General features: G+C 41.8%; 1 protein-coding gene across 1 annotated transcript in view; it reads left to right on the top strand.

Moving 5' to 3' along the window:
- Nucleotides 1-27,199, top strand: part of Celf2 (CUGBP Elav-like family member 2) — an 837,937-nt gene that overhangs the window by 74,243 nt on the left and 736,495 nt on the right. The window contains exon 2 of the mRNA XM_055593762.1: nt 18,792-18,896. The gene's annotated coding sequence lies outside the window, so the exon portion shown is untranslated. The remainder of the gene's footprint in view (nt 1-18,791; nt 18,897-27,199) is intronic.

The raw sequence follows: 27,199 nt of genomic DNA, 5'->3' as shown, positions 1-27,199 counted from the left end.
ATGGAGTTCTCTCAACAAGCTGTTATGAAAACAGCACTTTCATCTTGTGCAGTTGGAGTCCTAGTTACACTGGAAGTCAGAGTTACGGAAAGGATCCACTCTGCAGTGACAGGGTTTTCTGTGAATGTACCATATAACACTGACAACGGCAAGACTCTTGTATATGACCTCAGCAACCTTGCTGAAGTCAGTAGTTTATGTACTCACTTACTTGTTTTTGAGACCAGGCTGTCCTAGAACTAACAATCCTCTTTTCTCAGATTCTTGAGTTCTAGGGGGACAGTTGTACACCACATCACCCCTCTGCTACAGTCTTGATAGTTAGTTAAGATAAGGCCAACTCTGAGCTCATTCTTAGACTGCACATGTTAAATGCTGGTCCCTGACTGGGATTTTATCTTTCCTTTAAGCAGCATGTCTTTGTTTCTCAAAGCAAACTTACTAGACATGTTGGAGACTTTAAGCCATCATGGTGTATCATTGAGAAATCAAATACTAAAATGATACAAGAGGTAAAAGATTAAAGATACATGATGATTATTCTAAATAAAGAATAAAAAGGGGGGCAGCCATTTCTAAGACACCTTCCAAGTATCAGCAACACACACACAGGCACAGAGAGAGAGAGGCTGATGGGAATTTCCATGAATTTAGCATTTCTGGCTTTGTTCTGGCTTTGAATGCTGTCTCTGCACATTTAAATCCATCTTATTTCAGAATGCTGGATTCTTAACAGAGAAAAAAAATGGTGCAGATGGCTAAATTATCCTCACTTGTTTGAAACCATGACAACTTACCATAATATAGCTTTAAACACCTGAAATTAATTAGAGAGAACACATTTAAACATGGAGAGCAGGATTTACAGTATGGGACTAAATACAGAGACGTGTTTTGATTTCAGGCTGTCATCTATTATTTTACCTATAAATGTTGATCAAATGGTTTACTTTGTCTGTTAATAAAGGATATTTTAAGGAACATGGGGAGAAATTCTAAGCAGAGGCATTTTTGAAAACCCAGAATAAAGTTTCCTTTGGTTCATGGTATAGATTGTAGCTACTGTCTTAGAATTCTATTGCTGTCATAAAGCACCACAGCCAAAAGCAAGCTGGGGAGGAAAGGGTTTATTTTATATTACACCTTTCAGTCTCTTAATCCGGGAAGTCAGGGTAGGAACTCAAGGCTGGAACCTGGAGTCAAGAACAGTGGAATCAGAGGCCATGAAGGGGTGAGGATTACTGGCTTGCTTCTCATGGCCTGCTCACCCTACTTTCTTAAGCCACCCAGGGCCACCTACTGAGGGTTAACACCAGTCACAATGGAATGGGCCCTCCCACATCAATCATTAATCAAGAAAATGCACTATATGCCAGCCTACAGTGTAATCTTACAAAGGCACCCTCTCAGATGACTTTAGTTTGTATCAAATTGGCATAAAACTAAGCAACACAGTCATTCTTATGGGGATACAAGATATACACTAAGAGTTTTTAAGGACCAATCATACATAGGTCATTAATTTTTTATAACATTATCTCCTAACATTTTTACAGGTTCTTCACAAAGTTAAGCAAAGCCTTGAATCTGTGTCAGAGCAAGCCAGAGAAGAGCAATCTCAGTAGGATAGAATCAGACAAGCACTGATTTGAACTTTGACTCTGTAGATGACTAGCCGCATGCTCTTGAGCCAATAACTTAACCGTTGAGGTGTAGAGAAAAAAGTCGTAATGAGAGAGAAAGAAGACTAGACATGATGGCACATGTCTTTGGGGACACGAAAATGTCAGGTGACTGACGATCTTGCAAAAGATATGGAGAACAGCTGGGGTACAAAGATAAACATTTAGACTCTAATGGTAAATAATACTTAAATTAGCAAAATGAAATAATTTCACCAAGGAGATCAGTAACAAGAGAAAAAAAAAAAGAATAGCACTAAACATAACATTTAAAGATTAAGCAGTTGATAATGAAAGAAATGTAGCAAGTCTGAAATAGAATATTAAAATGCTGCTATGTTTCAAAGTATTTTGAGTAGAAGCAAATATTATGTGATGATCAAAAAAATATCAATATAAAAAATTGCTTTGGACTTATAGGGAATATTTGGAGGAATAGTAGAGATGGAGGCCAACTGTGAAAAGGTTAGGGGCAAATGGAGGAAGTAAAAAACCAAGCAGTAACTGTAGAAATACTTCCAAGAAGTTTAAAGTAAAAGCACAAATGATGTGAGACAACTCAGAACTGCTTTTAAAGACGGAGGACTTGAGTACTGTCAGGTTCCAAGGGTACCCCATCCCTTCCCACAAATGGCAGGCACACTGACTTGGTCCAAAATTGAGTATAGGCTCAAACTGGACTATAGAAGGATTACTGGTGCCTAGACAAAAGATGGCATTCCTAAGGAACTCTTGAAACTGGTTCCTGTCTGCCAAAAGTAGCTACTTCCCTTGCCTCTAGTAAAAGAGGTATGTGTCTCTCTATTGGCATATACCTGTGGTGCTTATCAGCATATCAAAGTCCATGCAAGGCCCCAGGTTCCTACATTTCCTCATCACAACTACCCATCAGACATTTCACAATCCGCACTAGCATCCGGGCCTTTCTCACCTCCCCAACTGCCCCTTTCTTCCACTATGCTAGCTACTATGCTAGGTCCCAGAACTGTTGTAATACACAGCTTCTGTCCTTCCAGACACTCATTCTTTCTATGTGATGGTAAAGTAAAGTTTTCCCTCTGGCCCTATCATTCATCTCTCTCTCTCTCTCTCTCTCTCTCTCCTTTTCCATTTCTGCTTCTCTAGCCGAGGCATGTCCAGTTTACTTCTTTTCCTCTCTGCTCTGACCTCTTTCAGATGCCTTTGTATGTTCTCTCGCTTTCTTATTCACAGTAAAAGCTTTTCCCCTAATCATGAAACAACTATCGCAGCAGCTTCTTTCCTGTGCCCCCACTTAGAATACTTACTTTGTTTTGTGGATGGGGCTCAGCCATAGAGAGAAGAAGAAACTGATCAAGTTTCCAATCAACCTGGGAGGAAATAAAGCAAGGGACACAGTGGTAAGTTACTCTTGGAAAACAAAACTTTTCAAGTCAGAGGAGATGGAGATAAATTTTATAATGGCTGGACAAATTGAAAATATGGACTCCATGGTCTAACACAATTTTTCTTTCCTCAGTTATCTGTAGTTTTGTGTCTGCCTCCTCTATTTTCCAGATATCAAGTTAAAATCTATTTCAGAGCAGAAAAGAATAGATTCATTTTTAAGAAATGGTTAACTTCAGGCCATTGAATTACTTTTCAGGAACAACCGAAAGATTATCCCAACACATCATTATTGTCACAAATAATTGTCTTCCTCTGCCACAAAAAAAAAGAGAGAAGAGAACTTATTTTATCCTCAGTCAGACTAAATATAATATAAAGTACTTAATACTTGAGTGTATTTTTAGAGATCTTTATAAACAGGATAATTTTAACATAAACATGTGCTTATATATGCTAACACTATAGATTAATGCCACTGACCTCATGAAAAGATCAGTTTTTAAGAGAAAGAGAAAAAAAGACCAATATGTTGTTGGAGAGATTCTGTTTCACCTAGAATTTTAATTATCACTTTCTACCCCATTATAAAGGAGTAGAATCACTATGGTCATACAGACAACACTCAACACTGGGCAGATAAATCAATAGTAGATATAAGGAATGTACATTCAAAGCACGGATGAAGGCATGTTGTAATGTGGTAACGGGTATTGGGTTATGGGAAGCAGGTCTGTAATATCAAAAGAGTGAGATGCGAGGCTGGGGTAATGATGACTCAGTGAACTCATGGTAGAAACATGGAATTTGAGTCTCCAGAAAATTCACAAAGCCAGAAGTGTGAATACACATCTGCAATCTCATTGTCTGGCTCACTGTTCTATTGATGGGAAAAGATACCATGACCAAGGTAACTCATACAAAAGAAAGCATTTTAGTAGAGCTTGCTTACAGTTTCGTAGGTTTAGTCCATTATCATCATGGTGCAGAACACGGTGGCACAGAGGCAGACATGGTTCTGGAGAAGTAGCTGAGAGTTTCCATCCTGATCTTCAGGCAACGGGAAGAGAAGAGACACTGGGCCTGGTTTGGGTTTTTGAAACCTCAGAACTCACCCCCAGTGACAGACAACAAACCCACACGTCCTAACCTTTCTCAAGTAGTGCCACTCTTTGATGAGCTTATAGGGATCAGTCTGATTCAAACCACCACCAGTGGGGATGTGAGCACCTCCAGAAGTTCTCAAGCCAGTTAACCTGTTGTATGCTGCATGAAACAAGATAAAAGAGAACCTGAAAAACAGAGCGAAATGTAAAGATCAACACCAAAGTTGTCCTCCAACCTCCACACACTATGACATGCATGCATTTGCACCTGCATGTGCACACACATACACACACACGCATGCACGCACGTGCATGCACACATGTGCATACACACATACACACATGGACACACAATTACGTATCTACACGTATATATATACACGTGCACCCACACACAAACACATAAATTAAGATGAGTGAAACGCCCTATAGTTTCTATGGAAATGTGAGGTTTGATTGTTTGAATCGTCTGCTTGGAAAACTTGAAGTCAATTTTTCAGAGTGAGAAAGAACTGATCCCCTTGGTAAGAGGGCTGCTTTATTGAAGGACCTACCAACTGGAACAGGATGAGAAGCAGAGATCCCGATCACTGTGCCACTAGAACCCCTCATTATATACCTTCATTTTAGCAAATGTCATGGCATCCCATGATATTAAGCCTTAACTTCAGACCTTATGCCACACTCATAACACAAGAGGAGCATTTGTGCTTTTGCAGAATTAAGCTGTAATTTGTTATGGCCTAAACTTAGACAGTGTTGGCCGTCTAGATGACTAGAGACAGAAGCCAGACTGAGGTGGTCTTTGCAGGTGTCAGGCAGGAAAGCAAACTTCAAAAAGGTGAGAATGAAAGCTCGGTTCAGATTGACATCACCAGCCTGGAAGAGTCGGATATCAAGAGGTTTATTCTCAACAAATATAACCGCAGTATAATTTGGGCGGGTAAGTCTCCTGGTGTAATAGAATCCCAGTGTACAAGAAAACATAATTACATCAAAACTCCACTCAGGGTACATGTCATTTCCTCCAAGAAGGTGGGTTCTAGAGATAGTCTTACTATTCTAGCTTAAGGGCCCAGGGAAGTACCTGGCCTGGTCTCCATCATACAGACAGCATAGAGGTCATTTGTGCTATTAGACCCCTCTGGTCCTGGTTGTGGGAGCTGGGGAAGGACAGGATGTAACTGAATCTTAGATTTCTAGCCAACTCTGGTCCTGGTTGTAGAAGCTTAATGTGGCCTGGCCCAAGAGATAACAACAGATCAACAAGCTGTTGTTTCAGCATTTCTGGATAGAAAAACAGGTTTTACATCTTTCCCATTTGAAAGACAATCCTGTGTGCTTAAAACTCCTGGTTTCTCTGGAGATCTGTGCATACAAGGACCTTACTCCTATGCTATGAAGTGTAGGACCAGTTATTTTAACAGAATTATGAATGTGTGTAGAGAAATATGCATATGTTTGTGTGGATGTATGCATATGTGTATACATGGATTCAAGCAGATGTGTGCACACGCATGTAGAGTCCAGAGCTCAATGTCAGATGTCTTTCTCTACAGCTCCTCATGGTTTTGGGTTTTTTTGTTTTGTTTTGTTTTTGTTTTTGTTTTTGAGACAGAATTCCTTGCTGATCCTGGAACTCATACTTGACTAGACAGGCTGGCCATTGAGCCCTACAGGTCTACCTGTGTCCTCAGTGCTGAGGTAACAGAAATATGTCATATGTCCAGCTTTTCTGTGGATGCTGGAGATGAACTCTGGTCCTCATAATTTTAAGACAGTCACTGATGACTGAGCCTTCTTGACAGCCCCAACAGAGAATTTAATATAAAGAAGCATTTCCTGGGTAACTAAATAGTAAAATGAGAGTAGTAAATAAGCATAGAAGATAGATGAGATGCATGAAGCAAATTGAGCTAGAAAAATCTATGCGCAACAATTGGAATTGTTAAGTATACAAGCTGAGAGAAGGTGCCCTGAGGGAGGGAACCAGATCCCTAAGAAGGGAGCTTCAATGACTGGTACTCATGGTCTTCAGAAAGAAGTACTGAGGCTAGCTCTTTGGCCTTTGAAAAGCAAACAGACCAGTCAAGGTGGATTCTGTTGTTGCTCCTGCAACTGGAATAAAAGCAACTTCCAGACCAGCGAAGCTGCCGTCATACAGGAGGGAAATAATTGGAGAAAATCCCTCTTCCCTTCCGACTTGCAGTCAGACTCCCTGTAGCAGGGAGAACCAAACAGAGTGATATGGCTGCAGAAATGTAAGCCAGCACTACAGTCCTGGAGAACTGAATGGGAGGGTGAACTTGGGACCCACACTAAATAGCTCTATAGTCAACAAGGAAAACTACTTATGGGAAGCTACCCCAGTATTGTGAAGAGCCCTGGAATTGAGAATTATGGAACAATCTTTAGGTCTGTCTCTGACTTTGTGAGCCCAGATAACCCACCCTGCATATTCTCCTTTAATTAGCAACCCCAGAAGCAACCTAACTTTACCATTCCTTGCACCTATGGCTATAAACAGTATGGATCCATTACTGACCTAATGAAAAGGCTTGGCCCACTCTCCAAGAAGGCTTGGGGTCTTTTGAACAAAAGACTTCGATGTTCATAGCACTTAAGGCCAGATTTTGGAAAAGGTTATATATGCAATCCAAGTGGTATGGTACCATTATTCCCCAAGGACTTTAGGTATGAGGAGAGGGTTTCCAGGAGGGAAAAATTGCTCTCCAGACACAAGCCTTAGTAGGCCAAAAGAAGCCGTTCGCTCGGGAACTTATACAAGAGCAAAGAAAGGAAGAGTCACCAGAAAGCACAGAGGAACTACCAGTCAGATAACCTCCTGGAGAGCATAGTCCTTCAACAGAGAAACATCTGGTTTTTATGAAGATTGGTTGGACCTTTGCTGGACTGGCATTAGAGAAAAATCTCAAAACTTCCAAAGAACCAAGTCCCTCCCTGTGCACTATGATGGGGCCATTAAGATTTGAACTCCTCACTGTGACAACGAAGGGAGGTGGGGCAGCATTTCACCATCGCAACATGGACAGGAGAAGAAAGGCCGAGGAAATGCTCCCAATGCTTGGCTGCTGGAGTGACACAGAAAAAATCAGGAACTCTAGCTCTTAAATATTGCTGTTATTATTATTATTTTTTAGTCCTAAGCAGTGTGTCATCGCTTTTTTTAAACTCAGCTTGTATTGAGAACGCCTCCTGGTTAGAAATTGTACCACTAGGCATTAGAGCTGTGTGCACAGTCCATCACAGAAAGAAGCTGGGACATAATAGAACACATTCGAAATAGCTCAGCAAATACTCATGTTCAGTTACAGTTTCCAGAGCAAATGACTTTGCTATTTGAAGCAGAATATAAGAAAATAAGCCTGGCTAAATAAGGGAATCACTTCTAGATTTTTATTTCTTTTCCTTTGGGGATTCAAGGAAGCCTGCCAGGTATCATTTTATCTTAGCCAATTTGGGGACACAAATTAATTAGTTCAACAGGGATGAAGGGATACTGGACAATTTGGCCCTAAAATACATGCGCGCACACACACACACACAAATACACACCAATACTTCTTTCCAAAAGCTGGTGAGGCAGATAGTAATTCCTCTTCCCACTAGTCTTGACTCTGAGCAAGTATTAAAAATGTTGCAACTTCTTTTGCTGGAGGCAGTGTTGCTCGCTTGAGTGGAGAGGGACTTCAAGGTGAAGTTTTAATTTTGTGTCACTGTCCGACTTGTTTCATCACAAAGTCTGGAAGAATGCATGTCAGCACACACAGCATAATATTATCTTCCCCCAAAACCAAAAAACCCAAGGACCCCGTGCAATTTAATGTGAGACAAAGGACAGCATGCTGCTGGCATTTAGCACTTAAATTATCCTTATCTCTTGCACACAGTCCAGGGCTACAGGCTCCAAAAGGAAGATCCTGAGACTCTCAGGAACTTTGTGCCACGGGGGCTGTTTCCAAAAGTCACCAAGAGCAATCTCACAGCTGGCTGACTTTGCAGCAAAATATCTAAACCGGGCTTTCATTTTTTGGAGAGGGCAGAGGGGTTTTTTAAATTTTTAAGTGCTAGAGAACCTTGCAACCTACACAATGACTTCTGGCTAAGCAGAAGGTAATGAAACACGGGAGAGAGAAGCTTGGATCCTCTCCATCCAAATTAGGGAATGGTACAAGTGGTTAAGTTCACCACCTAACTTGGTGATGAACAACAAAAATAGAAAAAGAGTGCAGAGTTTCTGCATCTCCCAGGGAAGGGCATCTTTCTATACACACCACTAATTAAATCGTAGGAGGCCCCAGCACTGTGTTTACGTAGACTCCTGAGGCAGATGGACTTGGAGTTTTGTTCACAAAGAGCACAGATGTGAAGGAACTGGCGGCCTTTAGGCTGTGACAGTCCCTTCTGTGTTCATCCTGTAACTGACCTTTTTCCTGCTGCCTTTTGATGTTCTGACTTGCCTTGTGACTCAGTAAGACCTTGACCTAGGGACTTCGAAACCTGGTAGTATTCAGTATTCTTTGCTGAACCCAGATAAATAAATCTTCCATATATGCTCACACTAAATTGACAATAAGTGCCAATAATTTCAAGCACTACTTCTTATAAACCTGCCTCTTTAGATGATTGACACTTGATGCAGGTCAAAGGAAGAGGTAAAGAGATAATCAAGTTCGCCAAACTAATAGCAATGGCTGTCACCCACATGTTCGAGTCATCTATTTGTCTCATCTACTTTATGTGACGAAACAGCATCATCCCCATTTTGTAGATGAAGAAACTAAGACACAGATGGTCAAGTGATTCACCCAGAGCTACTTAAGCGTTGATGTATATTCAAACACAATTCATCATGCTTCTCCAGTCCTCATACTTAATCCCCAGTCAACCTTGTAAGGGGAAATCATTGGAGTACATAAAAAATAAAACACACTGTCTTTGTTAACTTTTCTGTTGTTTTGATTGAAGACCCTAGCAAAACAACTTAAAGGAGAAATGGATTGTTCTGGCTCACAGCTCAAAGACAGAGTCTACCATAGCAGGGAAGCCAAAGAGGTAGGGGTATGGCAGCTGAAAGCATTGCACCCACAATCAAGAACAGAGAGCGGTAAGTTATGCTGCTGTTCTGTCCCATACAGCCCAGGATCCGGTCAGTCAGTGAGTTTCCCCACCTCAATTAATGAAAATAACCCCCCAGAGACATCTTCAGAGTCTAACCTTAGTCTAAATAACCCCTCCAAATGTGCCCGGAAGTCCGTCTCCTAGGTGATTCAAAATTCCATCAAGTTATTAATGTTAACCATTATCCAAGCCATGACTACTGATTCAGAGTTTCCTATAACAAGGAAATTGGCCACCATCTTCTACATTTGGTTAGGGACTCAAAGGCCAGCAGAAGATGAACTTTATTATAGTAAACAGTTTTTCATTCTATATGAGTAGGGGCTGTCGTACGAAGCAAAGAGTTTTCAAGCAGGTTAACCAGAACATCTATATCCTGTGTGGTCAAGTAGAAAGATAGATTTGGCTTTCTCTCTTCTAAATGTGGAAATAAGGATGAGAATTCAGGATGTTATGATTTGTTGGCCAAGTCCTGATGATTTCAGGTAGTGTCTTCCTGTTATTGCCCAGTGCCCTGAATTACTATAAGAGATAACAATGTGCTTTCCTACAGTTCTGACTGTTAAACAAACAGCTGCTGTAGCTCACAGGAATGAATTCTGGGATACACAACTTGAGGGTGAAAGTTCTATTGCTCTACATGCTCTGTTCATTGTGGTGTATATTTTCACTCTCTCAGGTAGAAGGGGCTTTGGGAATCCCTCAGATTCCCCTAGTTAGGTGGTTCTCAACCTTCCTAATGCTGTGATCTTCTAATACAGTTGCTCCTGTTGTGGTGACCCCCAAACATAAAGTTATTTTCATCGCTACTTCATGACTGTAATTTTGATACTTTTAGGAATCATAACATAAAATCTGTGTTTCCCGGTATTCTCAGGTAACCCTTGTGAAGGGGTCATTTGACCCCCCTAAAAGGGTCCTGATTCACAGGTTAAGAACCACTGCCCTAGATGTTAGTGGAAGAGCCTCCCAGATGACAATAGATTCAAATGTGTTGATAAGGTTAAAGAATTAGTTTACATTGCAACCCTGGTGTTGATCCTGCTGCTTACTGTCTGATGGAGTAAAGATACAGATTCCCATTCCCAATCTTGTCACTGACTAAGTAGCAAAGGCTAGCCAAGGTGATTGCTGGTAACGCAGGAGGATAAAGTGTCCTCTGCACATTGCTGTCTCAACTAAACACACTTGCACACCTCTCCATTGCCCTTTCTGTGAACTGGAGTTCACACAGGACTCCTGCCTGTTCCTGTGGGCGGAAGTCCTCTGCAGCAGCTGGACCTGCAGGGAAGGCTCTCACCAACCATCATGCTAGTAAGTGGTCCTCTTTTTAAGAACACCAGCTACATCATAGAGAAGCACATATGTAATTGTCAGAGCTAACCATTTTCCTGAGCGCCAGCTTTGTGCTCGCGATGAGAAAAGAGTAGGTTACAATCCTCCTGCCTCCAGAGGCCCCTGTAGTCTTTTGTGTGCATCGTGGTTTCTTTTCCTCCATTGGCTCCACAGAATGATAAACAAATGCAGCACTGAGCGTCTGGTGAGGTCTGCCTTGAGAAATATAGAAGTCCCTAATGAGATATGGCTCTTAGTATGATTTCATTGCCTCTTTCTAACACGCAGCTAATACGAAAGTGCTTGCTTTGGGGGGGGGGGTCTTGAATCAATTATGACACACAACAACTATAGGTAGATGTTTTAAAGAGATAGAACAAGATTAAAGAGATTCTGCCATTCTACCTGCTAACCTTCTGGGTGCAACAAATGTGAGCCGCCAGTGATAAAACTGGAATCTAATAGAAAACAATGCAGAAGTGAATCCTCCACTGGTGACAAGGGTAAACAATAGTCTTCAGAAGGAGTGGCCTGCTTGGCCAAAGTCACTGTCTTATTCCTGCTGAGAGGGAATAATCAGGAACCAGGGGAAAGGTCATAGGATAACAGAGAGAGGGGAAGAGCACCCTCTTCTGCACTGCACAGCAGGGGAAAGTGCATAGTTCAATACATCTGCATTCTAACCTGATCATTTACCAACTAGAGCAGTGATTCTCAACCTAGGGTCGCGACCCCTTAGCGGGGTTAAAAAAAATTTTTGACCCTTCACAGGGATCATCTAAGACCATTGGAAAACACAGATATTTACATTGCGATTCATAACAGTAACAAAATTACAGTTATGGCATCAACTCAATTTATGGTTGGGGTCACCACAATATGAGAAACTGCACTCAAGACTCACAACATTAAGACGGTTGAGAATTACTGACCTAGAAGTAAGACTTTTGGCCTTCCTCTCTGGGCTTCAGAAGAAATAACATTTTATAGAGATGTATTGGTAATTTGAACGTGCAATTTTTGAGATGGATTTGTATATAGATATGTGATTTAAAATGTAATAAAATATTTTATGTATAGTGTTATTAATTATACCCCACTCAGTTTATGAATGTCACAACCATGAGATTATCACCAGATTTACAATACCAGACATAAACACATGTAACTGCCTCTTATTTAGTGTTCGTCAGATCCAGTCAAAAAATGACTGGTTACCTTGATAATGGATTTGCCAGTATTGCACCAATGGCCTTACCTTGGGCGGTCAGTTGGTATTGTTGCACACAGGGTTTACCACGGAAAGACTGTTGATGACAAACCTTCATCAGCTGCCTTCGTAGTACCTTCCAGCACTGTGAGGACTAGTCAGCGTGGAGAGAGCTTTCAGCCCAGTTCCAACGTGGTTTCCCTATGTCCTGTGATTAAGCACATGGTGTCTTCAACCATAGTCTTACACAGTTCTGGTGTGCAACCAACAACACTATCAATTGCTTGTAGTATTTGGAAGGTCTTAGGGGGTTTACCTGACCAATAACTTGTAACAAGGAAGCACACCTCTAACACTACTGGTTATATGCAGTATGATGATAGCCAGATACACTCACTCATTGCACTTCCACTCTTAACAAGAACTCAAACATCTGTAAGTCATCTTATGAACTCTGGTATGACTAGCTTATCCACATTAGGCACCAGGGTACCAATGCCAGAGAAGGGCATCTTCCTGTTGGAAGTTACAAACATAACAGAAAGGTTAAGTAAGCTGGTGCTCACCCACATGGACTAAAGCCAGCCCTAAGCCTCTCCAATGGCACAGATACAGCTGGGTACTCTGTTGGTGAAAAGGGTGGTGAATAGCATCAAGTGGGCTTTCTGGATGCTTTTTAAGTTTCTACAACTAAGAGAAAATATTTTGTTCAGAGTCATCTATTTTTAAGGCTCTTAAGCCTAAAGTGCCTGGATTCCTAATCACAGAAGTGCACGCATTTCAATGGACTTCAGTTTTTCTTTGATACACACAGAGAACTAAGCAATCAGCCCATGTGAGTCCACAGCCCTTCTTGAACACTTGATACATAAGCGAGGCCACACACACACACACACACACACACAGAAAACTTGTAAACCAAAAAAAAAAAAAAAAAAAAAAAAGCTTGTTTCTTACTAAAAGTACTCTTTCGTGATTTAAAAGTCAGACATGATCTGTGGAGATATATGTAGAAAGTTCTGCCTATATCTAGGGAAACACAGTTACACATCTCACTTAGCAAATATCAATAGAAGAAACCAAAGCAAGTCCCATTTTTGTTTGCTTGTTTGAGACAGGGTTTCAAACAAACCTTGGTTGTCCTGGACTCACTTTGTAGACCAAGCTGGCCTCCAAATCATAGAGATCAGCCTGCCTCTGTCTCCCTGAGTGCTGGGATTACAGGTGTGTACCACTGTGCCCAGCCAATTCCTACTTTCAAAGAAATGACACCATATCTCTCCTAAGCAAAGGAAAACAATGTGTTCATTAATGAAAAAGGATTTCTTATTGTATTAGCAATGAGTTGATTACTCACCTCATTATTCTAGAAAATACACAAACACAAAACCACATGTAAAATTATGCTCTCATTAATTTCTTGATTTTTAAAACACTTTATCATGAGGATGTTACTGACTTGCAATCATTCTTAGGAGAAAAATATGCCTATGGCACATAATGCTGTATAGTATATATACTTTACATTTTTATATTAAGCATTCAATTGAGGATGACTTAAAAAAAAAAAAACAGTCAAGACTTTTAACCTAAATGAGTTAGCAAAGCCACTCCAAGAAGAATCTGGCAAGATCTGGTATAGTAATGATGCCTAAATTCTGGTAGAAGCAGGATTTCTACAAATAACACAGCTGCATCCATCTTTGGAAGCACTAAGACATGAAGAGATCCCTTGAGGAGACTGTGTGCATGCAATTGTGGGTACTGTCTTGGGAGAAAAGTAAGCGCTCAGAGCAGGGCTGAAAAATTGCCTAACCAGCAGGACCCAGAACAGTACTGACACCTCGCACGGGAAAGATTCTGACAAGCACTTTAGGAAAACTATTTTTATCCAAGGCATCAGACACCTGTAATCCATTCAAAATAGCTTTAGAAGTACTAGGATTCATCAGAATGGCTAATATCAAAAACTCAAGAGACAACACTTGCTGGAGAGGTTGTGGAAAAAGGGGAAACCCCTCCTCCACTGCTGGTGGGAATGTAAACTTGTACAACCACTCTGGAAAGCAATCTGGCACTTTCTCAGACAACTAGGAATAGTGCTTCCTCAAGATCCAGCTATACCACTCCTAGGCATATATCCAAAAGAGGCTCAAGTACATAATAAGGACATTTGCTCAACCATGTTTGTAGCAGCCTTATTTGTAATAGCCAGAAGCTGGAAATAGCCCAGATGCCCCTCAGTGGAGGAATGGATGCACAAATTGTGGTACATCTACCCAATGGAATATCACTCAGCAATAAAAAATAAGGAAATCATGAAGTTTGCAGGTAAATTGTGGGATCTTGAAAAGATCATCCTGAGTGAGCTATCCCAGAAGCAGAAAGATGCACACGGTATATACTCACTCATATAGACATATAATATAGGATAAACCTACTAAAATCTGTACACCTAAAGAAACTAACCAAGAGGGAGGACTCTTGCTAAAATGCTAAATTCCTATCCACAAAGACAAAGAGGATGGACATCAGAAGAAGGAGAAAACAGGGAACAAGTCAGGAGCCTGACACAGAGGACCTCTGAAAGGCTCTGCCTTGCAGACTATCAATACAGATGTTGAGACTTATGGGCAACCTTTGGGCAGAGTGCAGGGAATCTTAGAAAAGAAGTGGGAAACAGTAAGATCTGGAGAGGACAGGAACTCCACAAAGAGAGCGACAGAACCAAAAAAATCTGAACACAGGGTTCTTTCCTGAGACTGATACTCCAACCAAGGACTATGCATGTAGATAACCTAAGACCCCTGCACAGATGCAGCCCACGGCAGTTCAGTATCCAAGTGGGTTCCATTGTAATAGGAACAGGGACTGTCTCTGACATGAACTGATTGGCCTGCTCTTTAATTACCTCCCCCTGAGGAGGAAACAGCATTACCAAGCCACAGAAGAAGACAATGTAGCCACTCCTGATGAGACCTAATTGACTAGGCTCAGAAGGAAGAAAAAGAAGACCTTCCCTATCAGTGGACTTGGGGAGGGGCATGCATGCAGAGGGTGGAGGAAGGGAGAGATAGGGACAGGAGGAGGGAGAGAACCACAGGGGGATACAAAGCAAATAAAGGGTAATTAATAAAGAATATTTTTAAAAAGTACTGGGATTATCTCTCCTTAGTTACTACAATAATAAACACTAAATACATTCACAGGGTAACCAAGATGTGAGGTCATCCTCACTCAAATTGCAGAATAATGTGGCAGTCATTACAAGATAATCTTTATACTGATGATAAAACTCACACAATGTTATAATGCCTATGTATAGCTGAACACATGGTTTTGTTTAGAGTTAGGGTTAATGTGATTTTTTACGGCTTATTTTGATTTGGGGTAATTTGTAAGCATCAGTGAAGCAGGAAAGGAGTTTTCAGTCATTGGTGGGTTTGGGTCTGGGCGCATGATGTAGATCAACCCTGAATCATTAATGATAAACTGACCATATTAGAAGGGAACAGGCCACAACTGCTTTGGGGAGTCAACACTTGTCATCTGTTGTGACAGGTACCTTTAGCAGTCAACATGACACATCAGGCAAGAGGAAACGTCTCCTAAGGATTTACCTCTATCTCGTTGGCCTGTGACATCGTCTATGGGGCCTTTTTCTTGGTTTTTAGTTAATGTGAGAAGGACCAGTGTTGAAGACTAGCACCTTATGTCTCCTGGTGAAGAAAGACCTAAGCCCCAAGTTGTCCGTTAGACCATAAAAACGAAGACTCCAAGAACTTTTAATAATTTTTAAAGCTTAAGTGTTGGCTGGGCAGATTCTCACCTAAGTGAACCCACCCACCTTGCTCCATCCAGCCACGTGGCCACCTAGCCTCCCAGGTCTATAATTATATTTGTCTCCCTCCTTGTCTCCTGGCGAAAAAAAAAAAAAAAAACTACCTTCTCCTTCCCAGAATTCTCATTCTCGCTGCCTTTCTGTCTCTGTCTCTCTCTGCCCTACCTTCCACTTCTCTATCCTTCTGCCCAGCCAATTGGCCAGTTACATTTTTATTGACAGCTGCTACGTCCATACAACACACAAGATCTTCCTCTACAGCCCAGCCCACTGTGTGTGGTGACACCCCTGGGCAAGTGAGTCTGAACTGTAGGAAGACAGCTGAACAAGACCCTGAGAGTGAACCAGTAAGCAGCACTCTTCCGTGGTCTTGTTTCCCTTCCATTCTCTACATTCCTGCGTTAACTTCCCTAGATGGTAGAGTGCGGCCTGTTAACTGAGATTTTTTTTTTCATGGCCCAGGCTGATTTTGGTCAGTATTTTATCACTATTATAAGCTTCTCATTGTCTTGCACGCACTGCAGCCCCACCTGTGGGATGTCTGGCCAGCCAAGCTGTCTGTGGGTGAACACACTACAAGGCAATTGCCATATTTCTACAACTGTTAGAAATATGTTTTGGACCATAGAAAGGCTTTGATTTTCACTGCATTTTCCAATGAAACAGTGAACAACAGATGAACATTAGATTACAAATGGATACCAAAGGGCATCCCAAGCAAAGACTAGCAACACAAAGCATCCTGTTCCTTGAACCCCTGTGAATCTTTTTAATATGCAATTTATCATTCTCCTTTGGAGCCGTTGGCGGCTTCATCACCAGGGCTCACTTAGGCATAAGTGAACCACTTGATCTCTGAGGAAGTACCATCATAGACCAACCCATCTACATGCAATGTCGATATTTTGTCCTTAGAATCCAAAGAACAGAAGAAGCCGTAGAGGGCAAGGAGTACTTTGTATACTTCAGCAATTAATTCTTTAATGTGCATTTACATGGAACCCCACTCCTCCTTGAGGGGCTATTAGCCATTAATGGGTTGCCAGGAAGAAGGAACAATTTTTCTCAGTGATGTAGTCACTCATAAGTGGCCCAAACTCCAATAAAAAGTCCTAGGTCCCTATCAATGCTCATGCAACAACTCTAATTAAACATAGTAGAGCTTAACAAAAAAAAAAAAAAAAAAAAAAGACAGGAAAGTAGAAAGGAGACTGTGACAGTAGGACAGGGAGGGCACAAGAGAGGGTAACAGGGAGTGAATCAGACCAAAATATCTTGTATACATGAATAACATTATAAAAGATCTTGTTATATATACTCTACAAAATCATCTAATAAATCAATTTAAATATTTAAAAAAATAATAATATAAAGACTAAAAATACAGACTTAATTTAACAAGAAGGTAAAACTACTGGGCTTGTTGATATCCCCTAACTTTTAATTTTTTTCCATAAGTATTTACCATCTCACAATGACCTAATAGTTTACTATGAGCCGGAACACAAGCATAAACCACAGATCAGTGACATTCGTGTCATACAGAGACACAAACCATTCAGAAAAGATCTGGCTCTTTAGAAAACTGTTTCTTTGGCTAGCATGTTACTTTACAAATGAAGAGTGGAAGGTAAAGGCAGCTTATAATCGGAGAGAGAACCTGACTGAGCAAGCAGGGCCATTTTTCCTGTCCTCTGTGTAATGCATGCCTATGGTTTCATGTTTCTGGACTCTGGCTCCCTGTCTATTAAATGAATGGGGTAGGCTAGAAACTGTCTAAAATCCTCCAAGCTCCAACACATGCTCCCAAATCATCCATTTCCCACCCCCCTACTTGTAACAACTACTGCAAACATGTATTTTGTCCTTGCTTTGTTCCCTGCTGGAGGGTGTTTGTCACAGCCTCAGCTTCACAGTTCAACACTACTTTCCGCAAACTCACAGGCGACCATGTGGCGTGGGGAGGGATGGGTGCTGAAGAGCAGACTAACCCTGCCACTCTGGCTGACTTTGTTTCTGCTTTAGCTCTCAGCTTGTCCTAACAAATACCCTAACAGAAGAAATCTTTTGACAGTTTTAAATTTTGAAGACTCAAACAGATGTGATTATTATTTCATAGCTATGGGAGTCACAGTATTCTGCAGAATTAAAAATATTTTTATCTTTCAGGGTGAATCAATAACTTTCCCCTGGCTAAGATTAAGTCATATTTTAAGATTTTTAGAAAATACGCCAAAGGTTTCTTTTACATTTATTTGAAGCTCAGTTTCAAGCTATTGTGGTTTGATAAAAGTGTATTTTCTATCCCATAATTATTTTCATGTTTGGATTACCTTAGATTTTAAAGTATGTTTGTGATAAGAATGATCTTTTTAAGTGTGTGTGTGTGTGTGTGTGTGTGTGTGTGTGTGTGTGTGTGCGTGCGCGTGCATGCGTGCCATGGCACCTGGGAAAGTCAGAGACAACTTTAGGTGACAGACCTTGCCCTGTAGTTTGTGCGAGACATAGGCTGTTGCTAGCTGGCCTGCAGGCTTCTGGATTCTCCTATGTATGCCTTCTCTCCCATTGCAGGAGCACTGGGGCTACAGGCGTGTGCTATCTCATTTGGCCCTCCATGGGTCTTAGGATCACGACTCAGGATGTCACCATCTTTGAGTAGCAAGTGCTTTACCTACTGTTTCCTCTCTAAAGCTTCATTGTGATATTTTTAATTATTAGGAGGATAAAGATGGGTTGTGTCTTGTTCCCCTTGACCAGCCCCAGTTAGGAGGAGGCTTCTTCATAGGCAGTCATTAATGACAGTGAGTGTTGATTCAGTTCTCTCTATCTGTAGAGGGTTAACCGCAGCTGCCAAGGGCTGAGCAGGCAGTAACACCAAGCTTTAACTTCTTCTCTTATAACAGAAAGGTGGGGGCTTTGGATCCCCATTCTGCTCCTGAGCTGCATCCCTTTAGGCAAAGCACTCACCACCTTGACCCTCAGGTTCTCATCTGTGAAATGCAGATAGGTAACCAGCAATGTCTTAGGTGGAGCAGCTTGCCAGGGCTGCCTTCAGAAAGTTCACTAGACAGGGCATGGCATTTAAGTAATCAACATTTACCTTCTCACAGCTCCAGTGGCCAGAGGTCCGAGACCAAGGTGTCAGCAGGGTTGACTTCTCCTAAGGTCTTGCTGAATCAAGCCTCTGCTTTCCCTGTGATCAGCGTCCTTCCACCGTGAGTGATCTGGCCTTCACAATTTTACTTCACATGTGTCCTCTGAATAGGAACAGGGCCCAAGAGAGTTACCTCTCAGATACTTTCCAAGATTGAAATTTAACTTCCACTTCCGTCTCCTCTGACACCCTTCCTTCCACCATCCAGACCTCTTTAATCAACAGAAACCATCAAGCTCCTGATAAACACAGCTCTTTCGGGAGTCCGCATGCTGCTCTGGCATAAAGCCCTGCAATTTGTGGGGTGGAGGCTTATTATTATTATTTTTAAATACTCTACTTTTAAGGCCTCACATCTGCAGAGCCCCAGAGAGGAGCATGTGCAACACAATAAAGAACAAGCCCTTTGAGGGAAACAAAAGAGGAGTGGGTGGTGGCAGACAAAGCACTCGCCCTCTCTATCTGACAGGAGGCTTTTGTTGTTGTTTACCAGCACAAAGGAGAGTCCATTTGGGAAAGCCACATGCCTCTCCAAACTGTAAGAGAATACTTCATGGTGGCGAGTCCTTGGGTTGAAGAACAGCTAGGCTAAGAGGAGAGAAATTAAATGGCAGTCCATTGTTGCAGGCGACGTAGCCTAGTGATGAATGGTGGGGAGGGAACAAAGAATTTTAAGTAAAGAAAGGTAATGTGTGGAAGCAAAAGAAACGCATAGCATCCTTCTCGTCTGCGGCTTTTCCCGATGGAAACAAACGGAGGATAAATAATAGGGAGTCACTTGATTTATTTGTTCCCTCAAGGACATATGGCCCGTTCTTCAGTATTACCTGGGTGTGGCATGGATGAGGATCCTATTTTCACGTGTAGTTTTATAATAAAATGCCATTCTTAGCTCAAATGGGCCTTCTGAGTGCATTTGGAAGTAGCGCATGAAAGGTCTCAGGTTTGGGGCTCAAACATTGTAGATACCTTTTGAATACGATGTTTATTTATTAGAAGAGATAGTAATGCCATCAGAGACAGCCTAACAGGGCTCTGAGGTAAGTTCGGGCCCCCAGGAAGAGTGGCGGTGGAGGGATAGGGATACCTGTCCCTTCTCACAGGTATCAGAGGAAGGGGGAAGTTTCATGCCACAAGGTTCATGAGTAGTTCGTAGTAATCCTTGTAATCAGGCTGCCACTTAATCCCAGGCAGCAGTGAGAATGAGGGCATCTTCTGTTTCCACTTTGAGCAGGAAGAATTCTTGTTACTAAGAAATATCACTAAGAGGATATGGAGACGTAGGCAGGAAGGGCACATTCAGTTCATGTGCACCCATTATACAGGTAGGTGGTTAGCTGTCTGATGTCTCAGAGTTTGGTAGCCCCCGGCTGTAACTTTCTTAGGAGATAATACTTCGGACGCTTGCTGTACTCCTGGAATGTGGGCACCTGGGAAGTGTGCCCACAGACATGCTCTTAGTGGGTCTGTTCCTTCCTTACAGCGACTGTGAGAAAGAGGCTGCTGTCACTGCAGTCCCCATCAAGATTTTAAGGTGTGGTTCTGCCCTCTGTCATTTTCAGGGCTCTAATCTCTCCTGCCAGGTGGACTAACAAGTTATCTGTCTCTAATGGAAGACAGACTTGCCCACCAGCTGGTATGAAGCATTTTCCTGTATGTGTAAGATTCCTGGAGAACTTCCAGTTCCACGGAATCCATTTGATAGTCAGGAAGAGGAGGAGAAATGTCTAGTTACAGGATGACATAAGCACTCCACAGTTAGGCAAATCAGGCAGAACTTCCCTGAGGATGTGATGACTAGGCCGAAAGAGGAATGACAAGCTGACATCAACCAAAAAAAGATCACTTGATACAGAGGGACAGTGACAGCATGGCATTAGCAGGGGCCAACACAAGATCTTCAAGGACTGAAGACGTGTATTATGCTGGAGCAGGAAGACTTTAGGGAAATAGTATGAAGAGTTTTTGTGGGGGAAGGGAATCAGTGTGTGCCAGGTCAGGCAGGACCTTGCCAAGTCTGGTAGACATTGTCATTATCCCCAGCACAAACAGACCCTCCCCCCCACCACCACTGAAGCAACTGGTATGATGTGGCAGCAGGATCATAGTTTCAGCTGGAGAAGGTAATTCGCTTAGTTTCTTTTCCTGTTGTCTTAAAAAAAACTAAGATTCTACCAAAGCCAACTTAGGGAAGAAAGAATTTGTTTTGGCATAGAATTCCACAGGGATACAGTCTATCACGGTGGAGAAGACAAGGCAGCAAGGAGGAAATGTGGTGTGGGGGTGCAGTCATTGAGAAGTCCAGAAGACAGAATTGGGTGATTGGTTAGCTACTGGGAACGAAAGAAGGGCATTGGTGCATGTGTATATAACCGACAAATGACACAAGAGTCTCTCTAAGGTGTTTATACCTGCACATTGCCCATCTTGTTTTTCTCAGTCTTCACAGAAAACATCCAGTGTGTGCCCTGTCACCACACACACACACACACACACACACACACACACACAATCAGTGCAGAGCACACGTTTCCTGTGCCTATGGCCATGGCACATGACCTGATGTGCTCTTAGATTTTCAGCTTGTCTTTTCTATCCTAATTGCTTACCAGTTGGTCCCTGATGTCTTTGTTTCCCCATTTGGCCACAGGCAGGAAGCGCTAAGACAGAGAAAAAAAGGAAGAATTGAAAAGCCAGAGCTCTCCGCTTGTCTCAGGAAGGGTCCAACGGTGGTTGTGTCCATCGGGGGTCCTGACCTTTCCCAGACACACAGGCATCTGCTTCTACCTTTCCTCTGATGACCGTGGCAGATGTTTCTGGGAACAGTATTTGTCCATTTTGGTCTTCAATTCACCTTTGAGTTATTTTTTTAGTATCCACTTGCTGGCTTCTCAGTTCTTCCATCATTTTTAAAAAATATATTTGGGTTAAATTCCCTCTACATGCCCACCTTGACTTTATATTACATGTAGTTCTCAAACTCACCAAGTTCAGAGATGAAATCTTTCCAAGCACTTAACAGTGCTAAATACAACCAAATCTCCTTTCATGACCTACATTAAGCCTGGCTGACCTATGCCATTGTTGATTCAGGGGGTTCAGTGGTCCCTCAAGGTGTCATGGATTGTAGCAAAATAAAGTGGGATTTTTGGCCAGAGAAATGTGGTTTTAAATCTTACATTCACTAGCCATGTGGCTGTGGGCAAGTTATTACATTGTCTGGGTTTCATTCTCTCATCAGTTAAGCCTTCTGTGATGTTCAAAAGATTACAGATAATGAAAACAAAGCAGCACAGCTTTTTATGTGTAGATGCCCAAAGACAACCCCCGATTGTGTTTTAATCAGGTATGTGTGGGACCAGTTGGTAAGACAGCACTGATTTTACCCTTGTGTTACCATACTGATTCAAGCATTGGTGGTCGGCATACACAGCACGTACACGCCGGCGCATGTACATGCGAGAGTCCCACAAAGGTTTACAGCGAAGTCTTTAAGCCATTTAAGAAAACTTCAGGAGAACTGTGAAACAGCATGGAGACCAACAGCCTAAGGGAAGCACAGAACATGGTCTGCTTTGTTCCTATCGGCCTGATCTTTGTTGCCTCCCACTCTCTCCACATGGAGCGAAGGTCTCTAAAACCTTAAGCCTGATCTTTATTAAGAAGCTCTAGGGAATTTAAAAAGTTTGCTACAATAACTATTGCATGGAAACTAGTTCCATTTAGTGCCATTCTAGAGGTATCTGGTGACTCCTTGGGTTTTTTATGACATGTGCCACAAAGCCTATTTTACAATTTTAAGCTTACTTGCCAACCAACCTAGACAGTGTTAAAAAGAAAGCTTTAATTGGGGGTTCAGTGTCACGAAATCCTCTATCTGATTTATATCTGTTATGACTCTGCCCAGATTTCTTTCAAATTCAGGTCAACTTCCCAAGAATAACTGCCGCTTAAGAGTAGCCTCCAAAAGGGCAACTCGAAAAGGGAATTTTATTCTGAATTCATGGGTTGGGGAAATGGCTCATTAAATATGAGTTTTGAACATCAAAACCCACATGAAAATTAAGGTGTGGTGACACAACCCTGTTATTGCGATGCTGAAAAGAAGAGCCAGAAGTTCACTGGCCCAGCAGTGTCAGTGAGTTTCAAGCTCAGTGAGAACCTGTCTCAAAGAAACAAAATGGAGAGCTATAAAGAAAGATGCCTAATATCCATCGCAGCCCTCCTTACCAACAAACATAGGCACACATCTCCAAACATGCGCACACACATGTGCCGATATTACAGTAAAATCACAGATGCCTCCTTTGACACGATGAACTATAGAATGACTAACGGTTTACCTAACCACCTAAGATTTTTGCGGAAAATGAGTCCTTTCCAGCATGTTTTCCGTTCTGCCCTAGTAGGCCTGGGGGTAATGTTCTCAATTTTATTTTATCTTTGTATCAGTTAGCTCTCTCCTTCCTTACAAAAGCGCTCTAAGGAAGGGTTTATTTTGGCTCACAGTTTGAGGGGATGCAGTCCTTCATTGTTGGGAAGGACAGTGGCAAAAGTGTGAGACTTTTCCTGATTGCAATGCAATTACAGCCTGGAAAGAGACGGGAACTGGTCACAGGTACTCAGCTAGCTCCCTCTTACCCAATTTCATGCATTCCAGGCTCCCGCCGCAATTAAACCTCTCTGGAAGCACCCTCAGGGGTGTGTCTCCTTAGTGATTCCAATTCAGTCAGTGGGCAAGAAAGCTTAACCATCACAGTCTACTCTCTTCTCACCATTTTCTCTTAAGTGCAAAGGAATTTTCAGCCTCCTTTTCCTCTACCAGATTCCTGTGTGTTCACATCCCTTCTCCACTACTCTGCAACCCAGCTTCCGTAGAGGATCAGTTGAACGGATTGGTTTTCATTGCGGGAAAATTAATTATTCGGCTGACATTTACCAGGTGCCTAGGGTGTTATGTGTTAAGCACACAGTCATGTTCCAGAACTTTTCTTTCAGTTCCTTCAACAAGTACTTCCCAACTACCTTCTTTATCCCCGCCACTGTTTTAGTTGCTGGGACAAGGCTCTGAGCAATGCAGAGACTCCCTTTCTCCACCGAACTATATTTTAGACTTCAGATATTCTCAATGAGAATGAGAAGAGCAATTAGAACATTGAGAATCTCAAATTGATAAGTGCTAAGGAGGAAAATAAATCAGAGGAATTTAATATTGAGACACAGGAGATGGGAGCACTCTCACGGAGACCTAGGACTACGACCCAGCACATAACCATCCTGCTTGCCACCTTCTTGAACTCATTTTTTGTGGAGTCTGGCTAGAGAGTCAGACACGATCGTAAGATTAAAGTCAGTGGGTAAAAATCTAAGCCATCTAAAGCACAAGCTCTCATTCTCATGCTCACTCAAGTGCTCGAAACACACCAACCAGCATCCGCGTAGCTCCTTGCCTAGAATTCCCTTGGGAACTTTTCAGCTAGAGAGGTTGTTAGCAAGATAGGATTTCAGAGCTGCTAGATTTCCAGCAATAATAGTTCCAAAACCACACTAAAACAATCCCCTCCCCCTCTGGTATCACATCTCTCTCTATCTCCACTGAGCCCCAGGGAGAAAGGAAAAACTAGACCTGAATTCCAGCTTCTGCAGCCACATGTGGGCTTCCAGCTCTGTGCAAACCAGAGACCATTCTGTGCAGTTTGAGATGAAATAATCACTTCCTTCCACTGATTATCTCCTGGGTTTTGGGAGAGTTTTAGAAATTTCTGTGTGCATTGTGTTCTTAATCTTCTCAAGAACTCTTTTGTGCTATAATTACTTTACATATGATAAAGCTGAAGCGTAAAGAAAATTAAGCCATTTGCCTCCATTAGTGGTAGAGCCAAGACCTACACTCCAGCAGTGTGACTCTAGAGCATTCTTTCTAATAGTCATGCTGAGTCTCCCAGGGAACGCAGGAAGGTGGTAATTTTATAGGAGAGGTACTCATTTACTGAATTGCCCACACAATCCTTAATCCTGAAAGGTTCCATTGCCCTTTTTCTTCCCCTTCCCTGTCTTCCCTTCCTCTCTCCACAGCCCTTCCTTTCATTTCTAGGTGGGGCATGGAAGCCATCTCTCTGCTCCACATTGCTGTTGAATTTCTTGCTATGAAAGACAGTTTCCTTCTCAGATTTGCCATAGAGCAGGAGCTTCTCTGGGCAACTAGAAAACAGGAAAGAATGTAAACTTGCTTTTCCTTTGTGTTCTTCCTTCTCATTACCCTCTCTTAATACCTAGAGCAGCGGTTATCAATCTGTGAGTCCTAACCCTTTCGGGGCTTGCGTATCAGATATCCTGCATATCATATATTTATATTACAATTCATCACAGTAGCAAAATTACAGCTATGACATAGCAACAAAATAATTTTATGGTCGGGAGTCAGCACAACATGAGGATTGCAGCACTGAAGGGATGCAGCCCTAGGAAGGCTGAGAACCGCTGCTTTAGAGAATGCCCAGGTTAACCTGTGCACATCTAGGAAGCTGCAGTCCCATCCCCAAGCTCAAGAATGTATATCACAGAGTCTAAAGAGCAAAGGAAGTACCTAATAGGAGTCTACCAGCCATTGGGAGAGTAAATGCTTACCCTTTCCTACTTGCCCTCATTGCTCTGTATCCCTCCCAAAACCTCTATGTTAGGCACTTTGCCTATAATGGTCTTGGGGAGGGAGAGGAGAGGGATGGAAGTTAGAGATGTGTGTAATGAAAGAGAGAAAAGAGAACTTTAAAAAAAATCATTAAATAATAGTGGGCAGAAATAAAAACCAGAGGCTATGGATGACTACAAAAACATGGTTTTGAGACATAACAGAATAATTGTTCCTATGAAATCAAAGCAATTACAACAGTATCTACAAGCCAAGCTCAAGCCAGACAAAATCTCAGCATAGAGGGGCCAGATGTCCATAAAGTCTCATGTCTAACAGAGGATCTATTGATAAGTGATAGCTGCTGGAAAAAAGTGTGAACCCTGGTAGGTAGAATATGCTGCAATGGATAACCACATACCCAAGAATAAGTAGCCAATGTTAAGTAAGTTACTTGGATGAATTTAAAGAAATGAGGATATAAAGTTGGGTGGGTATGAAATGGGAGAGGGGTTCAGATGAGCTGAGAAGAATGCCAAATATGATAGAAATACAGTGTATCTTATTTTGAAATAATTACGAAACTTATGTATTTTAAACCAAAACAAAAAGCAAACAAACAAAAGAAATAACGGCTGGTAGGATGGATTCTTGCATTCCCTATTCTTTCAAATGTAGGAACATCTTGAGGCTGTTATATTGTGTGAAGATGCAGTTTATGGAATGTACACACTATAAACCTAGTATCAGATGGAGATGGCACCCTGACTTCAAAACACTCACAGTACAAATTAAGTCTTATAATCAAATGTCTTAAAATATTTATTGTTCTTAAGTTGTGGATGCTTGGATGAAGTAAATAGGAAGAGCTGATTTGAATGAGAATGTACGTTTTTGCTCAATGCTGGAAGCTTAATGCAATGCATCCTCTCTCTCTCTCTCTCTGTCTCTCTGCCTCTCTGTTTCTGTGTGTGTTTCCTGCATGTGTGTCTCATTAAGAAGTTCAAGTAGAAGTGTAGCATAACATTAGTCTATCTTATTTGCATCTCTCCCCTCCTTTGCCCTCTACCTTCTGCCTCCACTGCCTCCGTGTGAAATATGAACCACTTCCAAACAACTTAAACTTGAAGACCTACTTAGTTTCTCAGGCTCATTACCAAGGATTTAAAACTGTTCTATTCATCCGACAACAATGGTTTCCATGGCAATGACTGCAACACATGACATCCCCTGCAGCTCAGCTTAAAAAACGCACCCACAGAAATGGCTGAACGTCAACACATTCTCCAGGACAAAGCTACGCAGGTCTTCTCTGGTTCTGAGTTCCAAAACCTAATAATAAAAAATAATGAAAAGGAAAGCAAGCCATGGTTGATTTCTTTGTGAAGTATTGATCCTCCTCCTCCTCTCTTTATGTCCACCCATTGCGCTTATGAAGGTATAATTTCCTGTTACAAGCCGTTGGAGTTGCACTGATGTGAAAATCGCAAGGGATAAAAACAAAACAGTTTGATCATAATTTCCATTACCCCTTTATTAGTTTCTGAGCCTTTAATTATTACATCTTGCTTCTTCTACTGTTCTAAGACCAATAATTTTTATTTAATTTAGAGTATCTAAACATATTTTTAGAGTATAAATATATATACATATATACATATGATCAAGTATACATGTGATCATGTATACTTGCATGCAATGTGTGAGCGCGCATGCTCGTACACATTTCCCCCCCC

This window comes from Psammomys obesus, unplaced genomic scaffold, assembly GCF_907164565.1.
Source record: "Psammomys obesus unplaced genomic scaffold, mPsaObe1.curated_primary_1811, whole genome shotgun sequence".
NCBI classification, from domain to species: Eukaryota; Metazoa; Chordata; class Mammalia; order Rodentia; family Muridae; genus Psammomys; species Psammomys obesus.
This window is presented reverse-complemented; position numbering and strand designations above follow the sequence as displayed.